Source organism: Triturus cristatus, chromosome 2_2, assembly GCF_964204655.1.
Source record: "Triturus cristatus chromosome 2_2, aTriCri1.1, whole genome shotgun sequence".
NCBI lineage: Eukaryota > Metazoa > Chordata > Amphibia > Caudata > Salamandridae > Triturus > Triturus cristatus.
The window spans coordinates 749,805,501-749,824,406 of NC_140582.1; positions in this window are offsets into that span (position 1 = coordinate 749,805,501).

The window sequence follows — 18,906 nt, forward strand, 5'->3', positions numbered from 1 at the left end:
TTGCCCACAGCATCGCCGGGGGACACGGAAGGAGACACTAGCACGGACCGGGAGGAGAGATTGAGCACCAGTACCAGCAGTGCTGTCCTGTCTGGCACATGGAGTGGCACGGAGGCCGAAGGGAGTGAGGCGGAGGACCTGTTGACTGCCAACACAGACTATGACGCAGACGGGTCCGAGGCTGAGCTCCCAGAGGTGGCGGAGTCTGCCCCCCCAGCTGATGGCAGCCCTCCACATCCCCCCGCCACCTCAGGTTCCATCACCGGCCTCCCACATGCTCGTGGCCCTTCCCTCCGTGCTCGGTCCCCACATGTCTCCTTCCTGCCAGGCACCGCACCCCCTGCCCCTGTCACCACTGCTGCGGTGAGTGCGGAGTCTGTGGACATCCTGAGGCAGTTGCAGGTTGGTCAGACTGCGATGCTAAATGTCCTCCATGCCCACACCCAGGTGCTGACCCAGATGGAGGCATACATGGAGGGCATGTCGGCTGCGCAGTCTGACCAACGGCAGTTGCTGAGGTCCATAGACTCCACACTGACTGCAGCACTGGATCTCCTGCAGCGCTGCGTAACACCCCCTACCCCTGCCCCATCCACAATTCCCACTCCCGTGCCTGTCCCACGCACATCCAGACGTCAGCGTGCACGCACCCCAACAGACACAGGCACCACACCACCAGGGAAGTCGAAGCGCACACCTCCTGTCACGCACACACAGGGTGAGGAAGGCACACCCACTGGGTCGGGGGGGAAACGTAGAACACGCAGCCACAGTGGGAGTCCGCATTCCACACAACCCACTCCCTCCAAATCCACTCCCCTTAGCTCTCCTGGCCAACAGTCAGTGACAGCATCATCCACTGCGAGTGTGCCCCCCAGCCCCAGGATGACACCACCCCGCAAGCGGTGGAGGCGGGACCCGGCCAGGGGAGTTGAGTCCCCCACCCTGTCCACACCCTCCCCCAGTGGCGCTGCGACCCATCCCTTTGCCCCCCCCCCCTCCTTGGGGCCTGTGGTTGGATTGGGTACGGGGGAGTCGCTGGGGGAACTTGCCGACGTGTGCAGCGCCATTCTGTCCTCCACCTTTGGCGCTGGCACCCCCCCTGTGGCAGATTCATCCCTCCCTGCACCCACAACACCTACCCTTTCCCCTCCTGTCCCTGCGGTGCCTGTTTCCACCCTCCCCCCTGATGCCCCCTCTTCTGTGGATGAAATGGACTTGTGAACTGTGCAGGCAAGCTAGGGGACACACGTCCCGATGTGTACCCCCCCCCCGGACATTGCTGCTGGGCTGGCCCATGGCCCTTGTACATAGTGGACATTTTCTCTGATATATTTTCCTGCTGAATAAAGCCTTTTCTTTTTGTTTTGCACACTGATGCTTTCCTGGACTTGCTGTTGGTGCTGGTGCTCCCTGCGTTGGGGTGGTGATAATGTGTTAGGGGTCTGTGAAATGTTGGAGTGTGCTGCTCATGGGGTGTACCCTGCCATCTGCGTGCCATCACAAAGGTCTCTGCAAATGGTATTTGGTCATGTTTGCTCTCACTGTATGGTGACATTGTCCCAAGGTGTGTTCCGTCCTCTGTGGCCCAGGCCATTTTTCCTGCAGGGTGTCTCCCAAATGCTGTGCTGTGCTGTGTCTACATTTCCTGGATGTGTGAGGGTTGCCTTTCAATATAGCCATGCTGGCTCAGCGATGGCTCCGCCTGCATCTGGGGTATCACCCTTGTAGGTCACTGAACTTGTTGATGGGGTATATTGTCCGATGTCTGGGCACTGCTGGGAGTGATAGGTACACACCCCTCCTGTGTCTGGGCACTGCTGGGAGTGATAGGCACACACCCCTCCTGTGTCTGGGCACTGCTGGGAGGACCCTGCACCCACCCCTCCTGTGTCTGGGCACTGCTGGGGGTGTTTTGCACACCCCATTCTTATAGCAGGTTCGGTGCGTACATGCACGGGTGGGGGTTTGGTGCGTACATACACGGGTGGGGGTTCGGTCCGTACATACACGGGTGGGGGTTCGGGGCGTACATACTCTGCTGGGGTGGGGGTTCGGTGCGTACATACACGGGTGGTGGTTCGGTGCGTACATACACGGCTGGGGTGGGGGTTTGGTGCGTACATACACGGCTGGTGTGGTGGTTTGGTGCGTACATACACGGGTGGGGGTTCGGTCCGTACATACACGGGTGGGGGTTCGGGGCGTACATACTCTGCTGGGGTGGGGGTTCGGTGCGTACATACACGGGTGGTGGTTCGGTGCGTACATACACGGCTGGGGTGGGGGTTTGGTGCGTACATACACGGCTGGTGTGGTGGTTTGGTGCGTACATACACGGGTGGGCGTTTGGTGCGTACATACACGGGTGGTGGTTTGGTGCGTACATACACGGCTGGGGTGGTGGTTTGGTGCGTACATACACGGGTGGGGGTTTGGTGCGTACATACACGGCTGGGGTGGGGGTTCGGTCCGTACATACACGGGTGGGGGTTCGGGGCGTACATACTCTGCTGGGGTGGGGGTTCGGTCCGTACATACACGGGTGGTGGTTCGGTGCGTACATACACGGCTGGGGTGGGTGTTAGGTGCGTACATACACGGGTGGGGGTTTGGTGCGTACATACACGGCTGGTGGTTCGGTGCGTACATACACGGCTGGGGGGGGGTTCGGTGCGTACATACACGGGTGGTGGTTCGGTGCGTACATACACGGCTGGGGTGGGGGTTTGGTGCGTACATACACGGCTGGTGTGGTGGTTTGGTGCGTACATACACGGGTGGGCGTTTGGTGCGTACATACACGGGTGGTGGTTTGGTGCGTACATACACGGCTGGGGTGGTGGTTTGGTGCGTACATACACGGGTGGTGGTTTGGTGCGTACATACACGGCTGGGGTGGGGGTTCGGTCCGTACATACACGGGTGGGGGTTCGGGGCGTACATACTCTGCTGGGGTGGGGGTTCGGTCCGTACATACACGGGTGGTGGTTCGGTGCGTACATACACGGCTGGGGTGGGTGTTAGGTGCGTACATACACGGGTGGGGGTTTGGTGCGTACATACACGGCTGGGGGGGGTTCGGGGGCGTACATACACGGGTGGTGGTTCGGTGCGTACATACACGGGTGGTGGTTCGGTGCGTACATACACGGCTGGGGTGGGGGTTTGGTGCGTACATACACGGCTGGTGGTTCGGTGCGTACATACACGGCTGGGGTGGGGGTTTGGTGCGTACATACACGGCTGGTGGTTCGGTGCGTACATACACGGCTGGGGGGGGGTTCGGGGGCGTACATACACGGGTGGTGGTTTGGTGCGTACATACACGGCTGGGGTGGGGGTTCGGTCCGTACATACACGGGTGGGGGTTCGGGGCGTACATACTCTGCTGGGGTGGGGGTTCGGTCCGTACATACACGGGTGGGGGTTCGGGGCGTACATACTCTGCTGGGGTGGGTGTTAGGTGCGTACATACACGGGTGGGGGTTTGGTGCGTACATACACGGCTGGTGGTTCGGTGCGTACATACACGGCTGGGGGGGGTTAGGGGGCGTACATACACGGGTGGTGGTTTGGTGCGTACATACACGGCTGGGGTGGGGGTTCGGTCCGTACATACACGGGTGGGGGTTCGGGGCGTACATACTCTGCTGGGGTGGGGGTTCGGGGGCGTACATACACGGGTGGTGGTTCGGTGCGTACATACACGGGTGGTGGTTCGGTGCGTACATACACGGCTGGGGTGGGGGTTTGGTGCGTACATACACGGCTGGTGTGGTGGTTTGGTGCGTACATACACGGGTGGGGGTTTGGTGCGTACATACACGGCTGGGGGTTCGGGGCGTACATACCAGGGTGGGGTGGGGGTTCGGGGCGTACATGCACGGGTGGCGCTTGGGTGCGTACATACACGGGTGGGGGTTCGGGGCGTACATACCAGGGTGGGGTGGGGGTTCGGGGCGTACATACACGGGTGGCGCTTGGGTGCGTACATACACGGGTGGCGGTTCGGGGCGTACATACACGGGTGGGGGTTCGGGGCGTACATACACGAGTGGGGGTTCGGGGCGTACATGCACGGGTGGGGGTACGGGCCGTACTTCCACGGGTGGGGGTACGGTCCGTACATACCCCTGCCCACGCTCTGCGTGCCTGGGTACGGGCCGTACCCATGCCTTTGGTGTGTGGGTACGGTGCGTCCCACCATTGTTGCGGGCCGTGGGGTCCGCACCGTACACAGGCCTTGGGGGCGTGGCTACGGGTCGTACCACGCGTACCCCTACATGACCCCAGCAATGCTGGTACGAGCTGTACCAAGGCCTTTCTGACGTGGGTACGGGCCGTACCGCTATTGTTGGAGTGACGTAGGGGGACGCGTGGTACGTTCCGTACCCACGCTCTTGCGGCCTGGGTAGGGTACGTACCGGTTCGCGTGACCATCCACTTCCGTTGTGGCGGACGCTTGCGTTGCTGGCCTTGCCCCCACCCCCTGGAAGTGACCAGGCCCTGATGGTCAGGTATGTCCAGGCCATGTGTGATTTGGTACCATGTGTTGGTGTTGTGTGTCCTGCCCCTGCCCCCCCCTTTGCCCCTGGTTGTTGTGCTGACCTTCTGCGGCGTCTGCGTCGGTTCCTGTACGCCAGGTGGACTGCTAGGAGGGCAGGGATGGCACGTAGGTTCGGGTCCATGTCTGTTCGTCGCGTCCAGCTGCTCCTTGCGTGTGTCGTCCTGATTTCCCGGCAGTTTTTGGCAGCCGGTAAATATTTTCCGTGCGGGATGACGTCGGTTCGAATCGTACTTCCTGGTTCGTGAAACGTAGGCTGGATGCGTACCGACGTCACGTCGGCTCCTTTCAGGATCGGAATTGTGTTTAGTTTCTGTTCGGTCGGTGTTTTGTTCGAATCGTACGGAAATGGTGTTTCCGTATGAATCGTACTTGCATTTTCGGATGGATTTCGCACCGGGTACGAGTCGGACGGAGAAAAGGCTCCGTCCGACGGTTCGTACCCGGTTTTTACCGGATCGGAATTGGCACCTTAGTAAAAGTGACATTTTCAGAATTGTTAATTAAAATCTAACTTCACCATTAAAGAGGATTTTAAATTGCAATACATTTCAGTTTATACAGTGTATTTTTCTCTGCTTACAATCCAAAGTTAGCATTTATTAAATATAATAAGGTAACCCAGAGATAGTCAATGGCCATCTAGGCCGTGTAACAGTGAAAAACGACTCTAGGAGTCTTTCACTGCTAGGGCATCTAAAACGTAGACCCATGTGTCCTACTTTTTAAAGACAATGCACACTGGCCTGTGAGCCTTTATGGTCTATTTTAGGAGTGACTTTTATATATTAAAAACTAAGAGTCAGCCTGGCAATAGGTTCACTTTGCAAGGTCGAAAAAGCAGTTTAAAACAGCACCACAAGCTGCAACAGCAGGCCTAAGACTTGTTTTAAAAGACTGCTTCAGTGGGTGGCACAATGAGTGCTGCAGGCCCACTCGTCGTATTTACCTTACAAGCCTCGGTGCATGTAGTACTATTTACTAAGGACTTACAAGTTGTAAATTAAATGTGCCAATTAGGTGCAGTAAAATTTTGCCATGTTTTAGGGCGAAAGCACAAGCACTTTAGTACTGCTTAGCACCAAATTCAGCACACAGGAGAGATGAAGTCAAAAAGATTGGGGGAATACCACACAAGCAGTACTGCCAAGTATCACGCATCTGGTGTTAGACTAACGCATTTCAATGTGGTGCTCCGCATCACTGCACTGATATGCACACAAAATGCGCTTGGAGTAGCTGGCAGCATGCTCATGCCGTGCACGCACTGGTCCCGCATGTAGTTGGGGGTTGGTTGGCTGGGCTAGTAGCAGCTGGCTACTACAATGTGCCAACAATATAGAAGGACATTGCCGCAAGCAGGGCTTTCACTGACGTCATGAGGTGAGATAGTGCGTAATGCATACGACATCATCAGACGACTCTGAGTTCATGATACAGGATCAGAGACTTTATGCGCCGCAACGTCAAGTTCTGCTAGTGCTGTCGGAGCGGGTGTTCCCTAGTGGTTGTGGCAAATCATGGCAGCGCAGCTCGTAGTGCTGCGTGGCTGCAGTAAATTAAAAAACTTAATCCTGATGAACGTCCCCCCCCCCTTCCACGAATTGCAGCGGGAGTGACAGTGAAGGCCATTACTAGACTCTAAGGAGGCAGGCGGGCATTCGTGCCTGACTGTAATTAACCTATTGTCTCGAGTCATGGCCTCACAAGCTGAAGTAAGTCAGATAAACAGTGTGTTACCTACAGTAAAAAAATGTATTGAATGCAGCAGCTGATTTTACCTACAATATGTTTTTGTTTAGTAGTGTAAGCGGCAGCGCGTGATCACATCAGCTGCCTGCAGTGTTGCTGAAGTTCTGCCCTGGGCAGGGCTACAGGCTCGAGGCTGAGGGTGGGCTGCGACTTAATTCTATGTCAGGACCGGAGGCTCCGATTATGCTTCTCATTTTCTTTACTGAAAATCTCAGCAGCCAATCAGAAAGTAGAAAAAACACAACAAGTACTACAATACCCATAAACCCAGTGGGTATCATGACATAACCATAGAGTAGCCCACTATAAATGCAGTCCAAGAGAATACCACTTCCTCTTTCTTTGCTGCTCCGCAGCCAGTTAAGTACATTCTCCTTTTTCTCTTACGAGTGTTTTTTACTGTTGCTTGCTTACTTGGCTTTGTGATTGTGGTGCGCGTTGCTCGCATTGTTTATTGCTGCCTTTGTGCTCTTCGGCGGTCCCCGCCTCCTTCCCCGTGCATACTTCGCATTTCTTGCGACGTCGGTCTCTCTGTCATTGGCTTTGCCGGTTGCCTTGGGAGCGCGTCTCTCGCCTCCCGCTTACGGGCGTTCTTCGCCCGTTGAGCTTTGCAGTGGAGTGGGAGACGGGGGAGTGTGGACACGCGCGCGTTGCAGCGCAGTCCTTCTTCTGGCCAGTTTGGTCGTCCGCGCATGCGCGGCGGCCATATTTGCATAATAAAATATTACCGGCGACTTTTTTCTCCTCACAGCACCGGTGGTGAACGCAGGGGCAGCGTTTTGTGCCCTATACCCACAAAATTTGCCAGTTTTTTCTCCCCATTGACGTCCAAGTCCACCAGAGGGCTTGGGCTGGATAATTTGCATAAGGCTTTGCCTAGAGTGGCATTATTGGCAAGCCCTCCCTCCACATTTTACCTATTTGCATATATTTTCACATTGGAATTTCCTCATTCCTCTGTGTTTGGCTTGCCTAGGGTTTGGCCACTCCCCTTATTTGTCACTGTCTTCATTGATTTACCATTTTGATACCTCTGACAGTGCATATTACTCCTCTTAATTCCTCCTGTGGGTAGATTTGGTCACTTTTAGTGATTATAATGTCCGAATATTATTATGATGAGGCGGACTATTTTGAGGAGGAACCCTCTGGGTCTTTGGAGTATGAGCTCGTCGAAGCTCTTGATGTGGGAGTCCAGCACTCCGTTAATAAAGCAATGGTCAAGGCAATTGCACCCCTGAAGCGCCATTTATGCAACTATGCCTTACAGCAGGGATGGCTTCCAGCCTCTTCGTCCCGCACTTCTGCTGGTGTAAAACGCAAGAACCCACATTCATCAGATTTTGCAAAACTTGCTAAAACCATGGCTTCAGACCATTCCTATGGCTCCACATCCAAAATTTCTCCTTCTAGCTCCCCCCCGGAGATGATGGTAATACCTCCTCTGGTACTTCGTCGGAGTCCGAGTCTTCTCCTCCTCCAGCAAAGAAATCACGCAAAGAGAGATTTGTGGACGCCCCCTCGCATCCCTCTTTATTGACCTTCGAGCCTTCTTCAATTGTTCATCCGAACTCTTCTTCATGGCTCCCGTCGGACGAAGTTGCGACTTACGTCCATTCCCATTTACGTCAACCCTTTGACAAAGATGTTCGAGCGCGTTTGCGTTCTGAATGTCCCCGCCCAGACCTAGCAGACAAGATAGCGGATACTCCAGATGTGGATCCTTCCATGCTTACTTATCTTAAGAAAAATACGAAGGATCCCAAGAGAGGTCTTGATCGGGCATGGAGATCCTGCCAAGATAAGTTACTGGATTTGTCCGTTATTGCCAAAGCCTCGGGGCAGATTATCAACCCTGATGATTTAATTGGTTGGGCCCAACGGGCAATATGTTTCTTAGGCAATGCAAATTGTGCCATGTCTTCTGAGCGTCGCCGCTCTATCCTTTTAAAGCTTGATCCCAAGCTCGCTGAGTTGTCCTCCTCGGAGTCCGGCCCTTTGGCTCAGGGTCTCCTTTTTGGTCAGCCCTTTTTAAAAGAATTGACTAAGTTTGTCGCAACATTCAGTGGTCTGGATAAAGCTCAAGGCTCCTTGAAGCGAGCTTTCCGCCCGGTTTTTGGAAGGGCCGGACGATATAGGGGGCGGTCGTTCGGCCGAGGTTTCCAAAGAGGCACCCAGCGAGGCTACGATACTCACCGTGGGAAGTTCCAGGAGTCCACTACATCCGCCAATTTCTACCCCACTCGGGGATCCCGTAACTCCAGCAAAAAAGGACGTTTTGGAGGCAACCAAGGAGGTCACCGCGATGCCACTCCTTCAGGTGAGCTTAATCCCCTTTTCAGAGGTTCTCTTGGGGGGCCGTCTCCAGTTTTTTCTCCACAAATGGCAAGAGATCTCGCAGGATGCGTGGATCCTGGATACGATGCAGGGTTACAGAATAGAATTTCTTCATTCCCCCTCTCAGAGTCTTGCCCCCCGTCCGATGGTTTTTTCCCATTTAGATCGGGATTTCATTTCCAGCGAGATAGATTCGCTTCTTCAGAAAGGGGCCATAGAGCAGACGGTTCGTCATCCTCAGGGCTTTGTCAGCAACGTATTCCTAGTTCAGAAAAAAGGGGGTGGATCCAGGCTTGTTTTAAATCTCAAGAACTTCAATGGTTGGGTCGTATATCGTCATTTCAAGATGGCGGGGATCCATCTTCTTCGCGATCTTCTTCAGGAAGGGGACTGGATGGTCCGTCTGGATCTGAAGGATGCTTATCTGTCAGTACCCATCTTCGGACCTCATCGTCGTTTTCTTCAATTCCAGTGGCTGGGTCTATGGTACGAGTACAAAGTCCTTCCTTTCGGCCTCTCGTCGGCACCTTGGTGCTTCACGAAACTTCTGAGGCCTGTGGTCGAGTTTCTTCGGGTCAGGGGCGTTCGCCTCATTATTTATCTGGACGACATCCTCATCATGGGTCAATGTCCTCGTCTTGTTTTGCAACATCTTGCCTGGACCACGGATCTCTTGCAGAATCTAGGTTTCCTGATCAACCCTCAAAAGTCAATGTTGACTCCTTCTCAGTCGGTGGAGTTTCTGGGCTTTCTTGTCAACTCCCTATCTTGTCAACTCCTCTTACCCCAACAGAAGATCAGATCGATCAAGAGAGAGTTGAGGTTGATTTTGAACAAGCAGACTGTGTCCTTGAGGTCTGTAGCCCGGGTCGTAGGGTTGTTGGCTTCGTCTATACAAGCGATTTTTCCGGGTCCTCTTCATTACCGAGCGCTTCAACGTCTCAAAATCCGCCATCTCCAGAAAGGCCTCAAGTATTCCGATCAGATTCCTCTTTCAGAGGAGGCGAGGTGGGAGATGTTATGGTGGCTAGAACATATGGAATCCTGGAGCGGTCGAGCCCTTTTCGGCACCACTCCGGAGGTAGTGATCGAATCCGACGCCAGTCGGTGGGGTTGGGGAGCCCGATGCGGTCAGGTGTCGATGGGCGGCCGTTGGTCTCCGGACGAATTGAACCTTCACATCAACTGTCTGGAGCTGTTAGCGGGCTCCTTTGCGATTCGTTGTCTCTCTCCCCGCCAGACAAATTGTTGCATCCTGCTTCGCATGGACAATGTGTCGGCGGTTCGCTATGTCAACAAGCTGGGAGGGACTCGGTCCCGTCTTCTGGCAGAGATTGCCAAGGACTTTTGGCACTTTTGCCTTCAGAACAGTCTTTTTGTGGTGGCGGAATATCTTCCAGGGTGCAGCAACCAAGTTGCGGATTGGAATTCCAGACATCTCCGAGATTTCAGCGATTGGCGGCTTCACCCTCGAATGTTTCGCTTATTGGACAGGTTATGGGGCCCGTGTCAGATCGATCTGTTTGCCTCCCGTCTCAACAAACAAATTCCGGTCTTTTTCAGCTGGCGTCCGGATCCGGAGGCTCTAGCCACGGATGCTTTTCTGCAAGTATGGCCTCCTGTGATGTGTTATGCGTTCCCACCGTTTGTGATGATTCCCAGGGTATTGGCCAGAACCAAATGTTATCGCTCAGAATTGATTCTGATCACTCCTCTTTGGAGGGCACAAGCATGGTTCCCGGTTCTTCTAGAAATGTCATGTGCAGTTCCGGTTCTTCTTCCCCTTCGTTGGAATCTGTTGTTAGACCATCTCCAATCTCCGCATCCGTTGATAACATCAGGTCAACTACGGCTGGTCGCTTGGCGGATTTCGGGGATCGTTGGAAAGTCCCTGGCCTTTCGGGAGACGCTACCAGATTTATCAATGAGGCTTGGTCGCCCAACACACACAAACGTTATGCTACAGCATGGAAGCGATGGTGTGAATGGTGCTCTTCACGGGATGTGGATCCCTCTGCAGCAGATGTCTCCTTGGTAGTGAACTTCTTAGCGTCCTTAGCCGCTTCAGGTCTTGCTTATCGTACTGTTAATAATTTTCGATCAGCCATCTCGGCAGGTCACGTGGCCCTTGAGGGCAAACCTCTTGGTGAGCATCCTTTGGTGTGTAAATTACTTAGGGGTATCCGGTTGGTCAAACCTCCGTGTCCTAAATATTCCGAGCTCTGGGATGTCTCCATTATTCTTCGTTTCTTGGATTCCTGGCCTGTCAATCAGAGTTTGTCTCGCAAACAGCTTTCTGCCAAACTAGCGATGCTACTTTGTTTGGTATCATGTAAACGTGTATCTGATATTCGCGCTCTTGATCTAGCGGGTCGTAGTTTTTCCCCGGAGGGTGTTACTTTTCTGGTCACTAGACGCACAAAATCTAACACCACTTCTGTCACATATCCCGCGTTTCCTTCAAATCCTAAACTATGTGTGGTTCAATGTATCCGAGATTATGAGGTAAGTACTGCAGGTTTTCGTCAAGATTTGACTGGTCAATTGTTGATTGCTCTCCAGAAACCGTTTCGCCCAGTGACCCCAGCTACACTGGCACGTTGGGTGCGTTGGCTTATGAGCGAAGCTGGTATTGATGTTTCCAAATTTGGTGCACATTCTGCTCGTGGTGCTATGGCATCTAAGGCTTTTTCTAGGGGAGTCACTTTAGTGGACATCATGAAGACTGCTGATTGGTCCTCTGAATCTACATTTAAAACTTTTTATTATAAACCTATTGTAAATATTGCATCTGTTGTGGTGGCTCAGCTTTGAACAAGCATAATCGGAGCCTCCGGTCCTGACATAGAATTAAAAATTTGCAAACATTCGTGACAAGAATTTTCAATTCTATTAAGGACAAGGAGGCGAGGATTATCCCACCCATTTTCGGTATTGTACTGTTTGATTTACACTGTTTTATGATGCATTGTATATTTATGCTCATGTTTTTCCCCCCCCTTTTTTGACTATATCCCTTCTGGGGAGTTGGTATTACGGCTTTATATTTCTATTTTCAGGTTCTGATCTCAAGTGAGCTCTGCTGCCCTGTTTTCATCTTAACGAAGGCTCTTCGTCGTCTTCCAGAACATGCTGTTCCTTTGCAGTTGTCTTCACGTTCGTTGCTGCCTTTGGCCTTTGGATTCTTTTTCGTTGAATGGACTTTTCCAGTTTCCTCGCGTTCCAGACTGTGACTATATTTTGCCTTAACTTTTCACACAAAGAAAGAGGAAGTGGTATTCTCTTGGACTGCATTTATAGTGGGCTACTCTATGGTTATGTCATGATACCCACTGGGTTTATGGGTATTGTAGTACTTGTTGTGTTTTTTCTACTTTCTGATTGGCTGCTGAGATTTTCAGTAAAGAAAATCAGAAGCATAATCCTCGCCTCCTTGTCCTTAATAGAATTGAAAATTCTTGTCACGAATGTTTGCAAATTTTTAAGTGTGTGTTGCCTCACCAAGCCTGAGGCTGCCATGCCCAAAATGCCCGGGGGTGCATGCTGCAGTCTGCTGCTGTAAGTATTCACTTCACCGTCGGGCAGCCAACAACTACAACTACTTTCGGCAGCAATGTTAAGAACATGCAATGATTGTTGGAAATACAGCGTCGTTACTCTGTCCGTGTTACTGCCGAGGCACCACTTGACTGCATTCAAGATTTACTTCCTGATGTGTGTGTCATCAATGACGTAGCACTTGAAATGATGACACACAGAATGAGCCAATGAAAATGCACGTTATATGTGTGAGAACATGAAATCTCCATGAACAGTCTGCAAGCCTCCAAACATTCAGTGGCCTTGAAATAAAAAAACAGATTTATGGAAAAAAAGAGTATGCCGATTAGAAATCAAAAAACAAATACCTGAAGAAGAAAGAAAACGGCTACACATGAAACTTTAGGACTCTACAATTTTGCCAAACAGATTGACACATTTGGGGCACATTGCAATTAGTAATCACGATACAGTGAAATGTTCCTGTGCAAGCTAGGAGAGATATACATATAGATACTACATGCCGGTGTTAGAAGGTGGTATTGACACTATGGGCCGCCCGGATTTTTCGCTTTTTGAGCACCTGATTGTTGAGCTTTTACAGTGGGGGAGCCTCATAAGTTGGGACTCACCCACAGTGAACTCAGGATGTAAGAGACTGTATGGGGATTTTACTGGTGTTCCCATGGCTTGACCAGGCCACTGCGCAGAAGCTGGAGTAAGGGACACCGGGCTGGTTACATGCAGACACATGTGTACATGCGTGTGCACACGTGTACGGGCTGCGCAGGGGAGATTCCTAGCGTGCGCAGTCCAGGAGCAGCTTCAAAGTGAATGGTGTGGCGGGACTTATGCAGTATTGGTGGTGACATGGAATAGGCTTTATACACTGGAAAGAAACATGCCAGGGAAAGTCAGTGTGTCTTACTGTGTTTTTCACTTCGGTTTTTCCCTATGGGAATGTGGAGTCAGGGGCTAGATTAACTTCTATTAGGCCTACAGATTCCAGACACGCACTTAAGTCCAATGTAGCAAATGTGAAAAGAAGTATTCTGCAGAGTCCAAAGTCATATTTGTACTGCTTTTGGGTCATCCAGAACTGTCATATGTCTCTGAGCCAGCCATGACCAGACCCAGGCTGAGGGCTGACCTCAGCTGGATGGATTGATAACCTTTCTTCCACAAGCTAGGGCCTCCTCTCCACGAAGAGAAGATGGGTGGGCTGCAGGCCAATCCATCAACTGCTGTCGCTGGGTGCCAGGCACCAGGCTGCACCAAGGAGGGAAGGCAGCGTGGGCGGAAGGGGCTTCAGACATGTGGCCAGAGACACTGGATGACGCCATTTTTTATTTTTTAAATAATTTTTATTAATAACATAGGGCATCAACAATTCGCATGATCTACACAAAAATATTTCTGGACATCACCAATACATGTTTACCTGTATAGAAGCAATATGTGGACCGAACTTCAATAAGTTTCAGACAACATTTCCGTCCACCATCCCCATCTCTGTCCCTCCAACATCTCTAATCTGACCTTTGTGCCGTGTCTAATCCTGGTGGGTCACATATGTATCCTCTGAATTTGTTCCAAGCTCCCCAGACTCTTGCCCATTTTTAGGGGCACCCCCTATGCACATACACTGCCCTTTCTGCTACCATGGCTTCATCCATATCCTTACACCAATCTCGCAGTGCCGGTACCCCGTTCGATCCTCACCTCCTGGCAATATTTCTTTTAGCAATCAAGGGTCCCAATGTTACCCAGTCCTGCGCTGGATGAGTTAGATCAGTCGGCTCCCATATGTTTAATAAGCATTGTTTCGGTTCTGGAAGCACTGAGTCCCCCCCCCGTTTGCGACATAGTCCTCATTATCTTGATCCAATATGCCCTAATCTTAGGACATTCCCATATCGTGTGATAGAAGGTACCCTCTTCCCCACAATCCCTCAGACAAAATTGGTGTGTAGCCATCCCTATTTTAAAGAGGGTCACTCTAGTGTAATATGTACGATGAAGTGCTTTCAATTGTATCAGTCGCAGGTGTGCCGATATTGCCACCTCCCGAGGGGACGACAGCGCCTCCTGCCACTCTCCGTCATCCAACTCTCCCAAATCCACGACCCGTTTCAGTTTAAGTGCCAACATAGGGGCCGGTAGATTATTCACCAGCTTACGATAGGTAAATGAGGTGGCCCGTTTATGCATATATTCCGTTAATAATCTATCCTCCAAGGGGGTGGCCTCGGCCAAGTTGGTACCCGCCGGGATAGTCGCCTGTAACGCATGCCTCACCTGCAGATATCTATAGAATTCCGACGCAGCAAGTTCATACTTGGCCTGTAAGTGTTCGAATGGTATTACCGCGCCCTTGTTCCACAGATCTCCCACCGTGGATATGCCTATCGCATCCCATTTAGCAAAGCTTTTACTATTCTTCAGTCGTCCGAGACGCTGAGATGCCCAGAGCGGCGTCATTTGCTTAATAACCCCTCTCCAGCCCAGCCTGGTATGCGCCTCGTACCATATATGAACCGTGTGCGCTGTTGGTTCAATCAGGCGTTTGGTTTTTGCTCTATTATACAGCACCGCCATAACTCCACCTTCTCCTAGGCCCTGCCTATCTGCCTGGAACGCTGGATCAGTATGAGGAGCGTGCAGCCAGCTATTAATTACTTTCAATTGGGCCGCCCAGTAATATAACTGAATATTAGGGAGGGCTATACCCCGTCATACCAACCGATGACGCCATTTTTCACAAACCCAGAGGCTGGACAAGAAGGAGGGAGCAGGGGCAGGAAAGTGATGTGTCGCTGTTTGATAGGACCAACAGGGACTTCCTGCCAGCCCCCTACTCAACTTTTAAAAAGTGCCTGCACAGGAAGAGAAGCTCTCTCTGGGGTGTGGTTTGCTGAGGCTGAAGGTGCTGGAGCCTGGCGCAATGGGCAGTTGGAAGGAGAGACCCCCTGACTGCCCCCAGGACCCTATCAGCACCAGAAGAAGAGCCCAGGACTGGCGCAGGGAGAAGAGAGGCCCAGAAAGAGAGCCAGGCGAAAGGCTGGCGCAGGGAGCCAGTGAAGACAGCACACTGCTGAATCTACCCTCTCAGAGACCCAGAGGGCAGAGGAGAGTGTTCCCAGTGGCTGGGGCTGGTAAAGAGGAGCATGAAGCGCCCCATAATGCCACGCCAGGCATTTGGAAATCTGCCGTTTTGGGGCTTTGTGGCCCCCAGAGGAGTGGGGTCACCCTCACTTGTGAAAAGGTGCTGGGAGAGCTGCTGGACAAGCGCAGTCTTCCCCCCCCCAGCACGAAGAAACTGCCGTTCTGGTGCTTTGTGGCCCCCAGAGGAGGGGGGTCACCCTCACTTGTGAAAAGGTGCTGGGGGAGCTGCTGGAGAAGCACAGTCTTCCCCCCCAGCACGAAGAAAAGTCCCACCCTCAGTGTCATGGGGACCTAAAGGAAACTACCCCTCAAGGGCTCAGCTAGCATTTAAACACATTCTAGGCTGGAACTTTTGTTCTACAGCTGAGGGTGTGTGGAGAAGTGCATCATGAAGTGAAGGGCTGAGTTGGGGATGTGTGAAGAAGTGCATCTCCTGGAGGTGAAGTGGTGAAATTGCACCGGAATGCATTTACTATTGGTTATTTCTTTTTAGGTGGACTGAAAGTCACATGTGTAAAGTGAAGTACCTGTGTAAGGTGATGTTAAGCTAAATAGAGTTATGTTGCTGGACCTGCCTGCCAGGGGGTCTGGCTGTATTTATGTAATCCCATGCTTTTACCTGTGATTCCTTTTAAAGTGAAGAGGCGCACTGCAGGAGAAGTGTAGTTGCCAGGAGTACTTCTTTTGAAGGGACTGTAAGTCACATGTGTAAGGAGATGTCATAAGCCAAGTGGGGTTATGTTGCCAGACAGTCCTGCTAGGGTGTCTGGCTGTATATGCGCAATCCTGTGATTTCATCCGTGATGCCTTTAGGGGCTGTAATTACAATGCATTCAAATGATCAACCAAGGTGATGAGTACTGTCATTCTAAAGTGTGCGTAAACATGGATTCTTGCTGCTGCGCTTAGGTGAAGACCCCAGACTGCTAGCCCTTAAGATATAGAGGTGCATACTTTATGGTCAGTAGGAGATGCTCAGTCAGGGTCATGTGTCACCAAGGCAGGTTTACCCCTTTTTAATGCTTGTTGAGGTAATGGGGTGGGTCGCCACTGAGATGGTGCCAGCACGCAGGGCCCTCGCTCCAGGTTATGTTCAACTAACTGCATTGAGGGCAAGTTGATGTGCATACATGTGAGTAGTGGTACTAGATCCCACCCCCCCCTGCGGGAGGGGTGGAGATGTTATGCAATGTCACAAAGTAATTCCAACAGCCTATGTATATTTGTAAATTGGTGCATAATGTTGAGTAGTGTGTGTGTGTTTAATAAATGTACTCTTACTTTTATAATGCAAAGTACAGACTGGACAATCCATTATTGAGTGTTATTTTTGTGCACCTGCAAATGGCGATTACTGAAACGAAATGGAAGGCGTGGAATAGCTATAGAGGATCCCTATGTACATCCCCGCTAGTAGACCTGACATTAAAACGGAAAGAACTTAGAGAAGTGTTAACACTGTGAATGCAATCTTATTTATGTTATTCATACTGGTGTTCTATGGTGCTGCGGACATAAATGTGAATATATCTGTGTACTTGACAAAATAAATAAAATGTTATTCCAAAAAAAAAAAAAGGCGATTACTAGCCCACACCACCTCCCTTGAGTAAGCCTCAGACTGCTCTGCAACGCTACTCTCTGAGAGTCAGGCGCTACAATTGGGTGTTTGGTTCCCAGTGAAGGAGAAATGTAGTCATGTTAGTTGTGCAGGCCTCACAGATGCTGCCTCGTTTTCCAACAGCCGGCGATATCTACAACTAGATAAGATAACTAAACAGATGGTATAAAAAGCATCCTAAAATAAAGAAACACGTTGGATTCATTTGTGTATCCTGATCAACAGAGGAAACATTAAAGAAACACCAACATCTAGTAACAGTATTCACTGGCAAAGAAAATCCTGCATTTGCCGAAACGCGTTGGTGGTATTCCTCAAATCACTGCCAGTGTTTTATTTACATGAGTTTGATTTTATTGTAAATGGTGGTCTAATAACATGTGAAAAATATAGTATGCTGCTAGAATTGTTGATTCCATATTATATTGTGATCAAATTAGTGCAATACAAACTGTACTGTCAATTTATCTATGTATTGAAAAGGATTACGTCTGAATTGAATTTGTATAAACATTTAGGTGCCGATTCCGATCCGTTAAAAATTTTTTGCGTACGACTCGTATCCGTATATTTTTACGTACGAATCGTACAAGTGCCCTACAACCGGCGAAGTACGATTCGTATGTGAAAAATACATACGAATTGCTTCGGGAAAAGGGTACGATAGGGAGCCGGACTGTTTTACGTACCAATCGTAAAACGGAAGTCCGAGCGCGCAAGTACGATTCGTACCGCCCGTCCGAATACACAACCGCATGGAAAAGGCCCCGTACGGAGCGAACGCAGTACCACTCATGTACCCGGGTAAACTTGTGCCCGGATACGAGTCGTACAACTCCCCCTTCCCCCCGCATATGTCAGCACCGTACCCCCGTATGTCAGCACCGTACCCCCCCATGTCCGCACTGTACCCCAGCCCTGTACGTGTACGCGCCGTACCCCATCCTCATACCACAGCCCCGTAACTGTACGCACCGTACCCAAGCACCGTACCCCAGCACCGTACCCCAGCCCCGTACCTGTACGCACCGTACCCCAGCCCCATACCCCAGACCCGTACATGTACGCACCGTACCCCAGGCCCGTACCCCAGCCCAGTGCATGTACGCACCGTACCCCAGCCCCACATGTACGCACCATACCCCAACACCATACCCCAGCACCCTCACCCAGCATCATGTATGTACGGACCTTACAACAACATTGCAGATAGAGCACGGTACACCAACATCGCGTATGTACGAACCTTACCTACGCGAAATAGACTCGTACTGAACCAGGACACAGTAAAACAGCACAAGGAGGGTCAATTCGACTCGCACAACACCACAAAACACGTCTACATGAGAAAATACATCTCAATGACTGACCTGGCACATCCAAACAGGCAAACAGAGACCCAAACTCACAACCACCTCTTATAACACACCCACCAAAATTTCAAACCCAGCCACACCCACAAATGGACCAATAAAAAGGGCCCACACACACAAACCATGAGCCTTTGCAACAGACCCACTGCTGCCAGACCCCACAGACAAACAACTGCACCCATACACCTTAACTTACGCACCTTCACACAACCTCCTTCACAAAGACCCCCTCTTCACATTCACACCCACACCGTCACATTTACACCCACACACCCACAACCATCCACACCCACACCATGCCCACAGACAAGAATCCAAAGTTCACAAGGGAGGAGCTGGACATCCTTGTCAACGAAGTCATCAGAGTCGAGCCATAGCTCTTTGGAACATTGGTCAGACAGACCAGCATAGCTGAAAAATCACGCATGTGGCAGAGGATCGTCGATAGGGTGAATGCTGTTGCACCCATCAGAAGGACCAGGCATGAATGCTAAGCCAGGTGGTACGATCTGCGGAGGGCAGTCAAGCGGAAAATGAACGAGGACTACGCC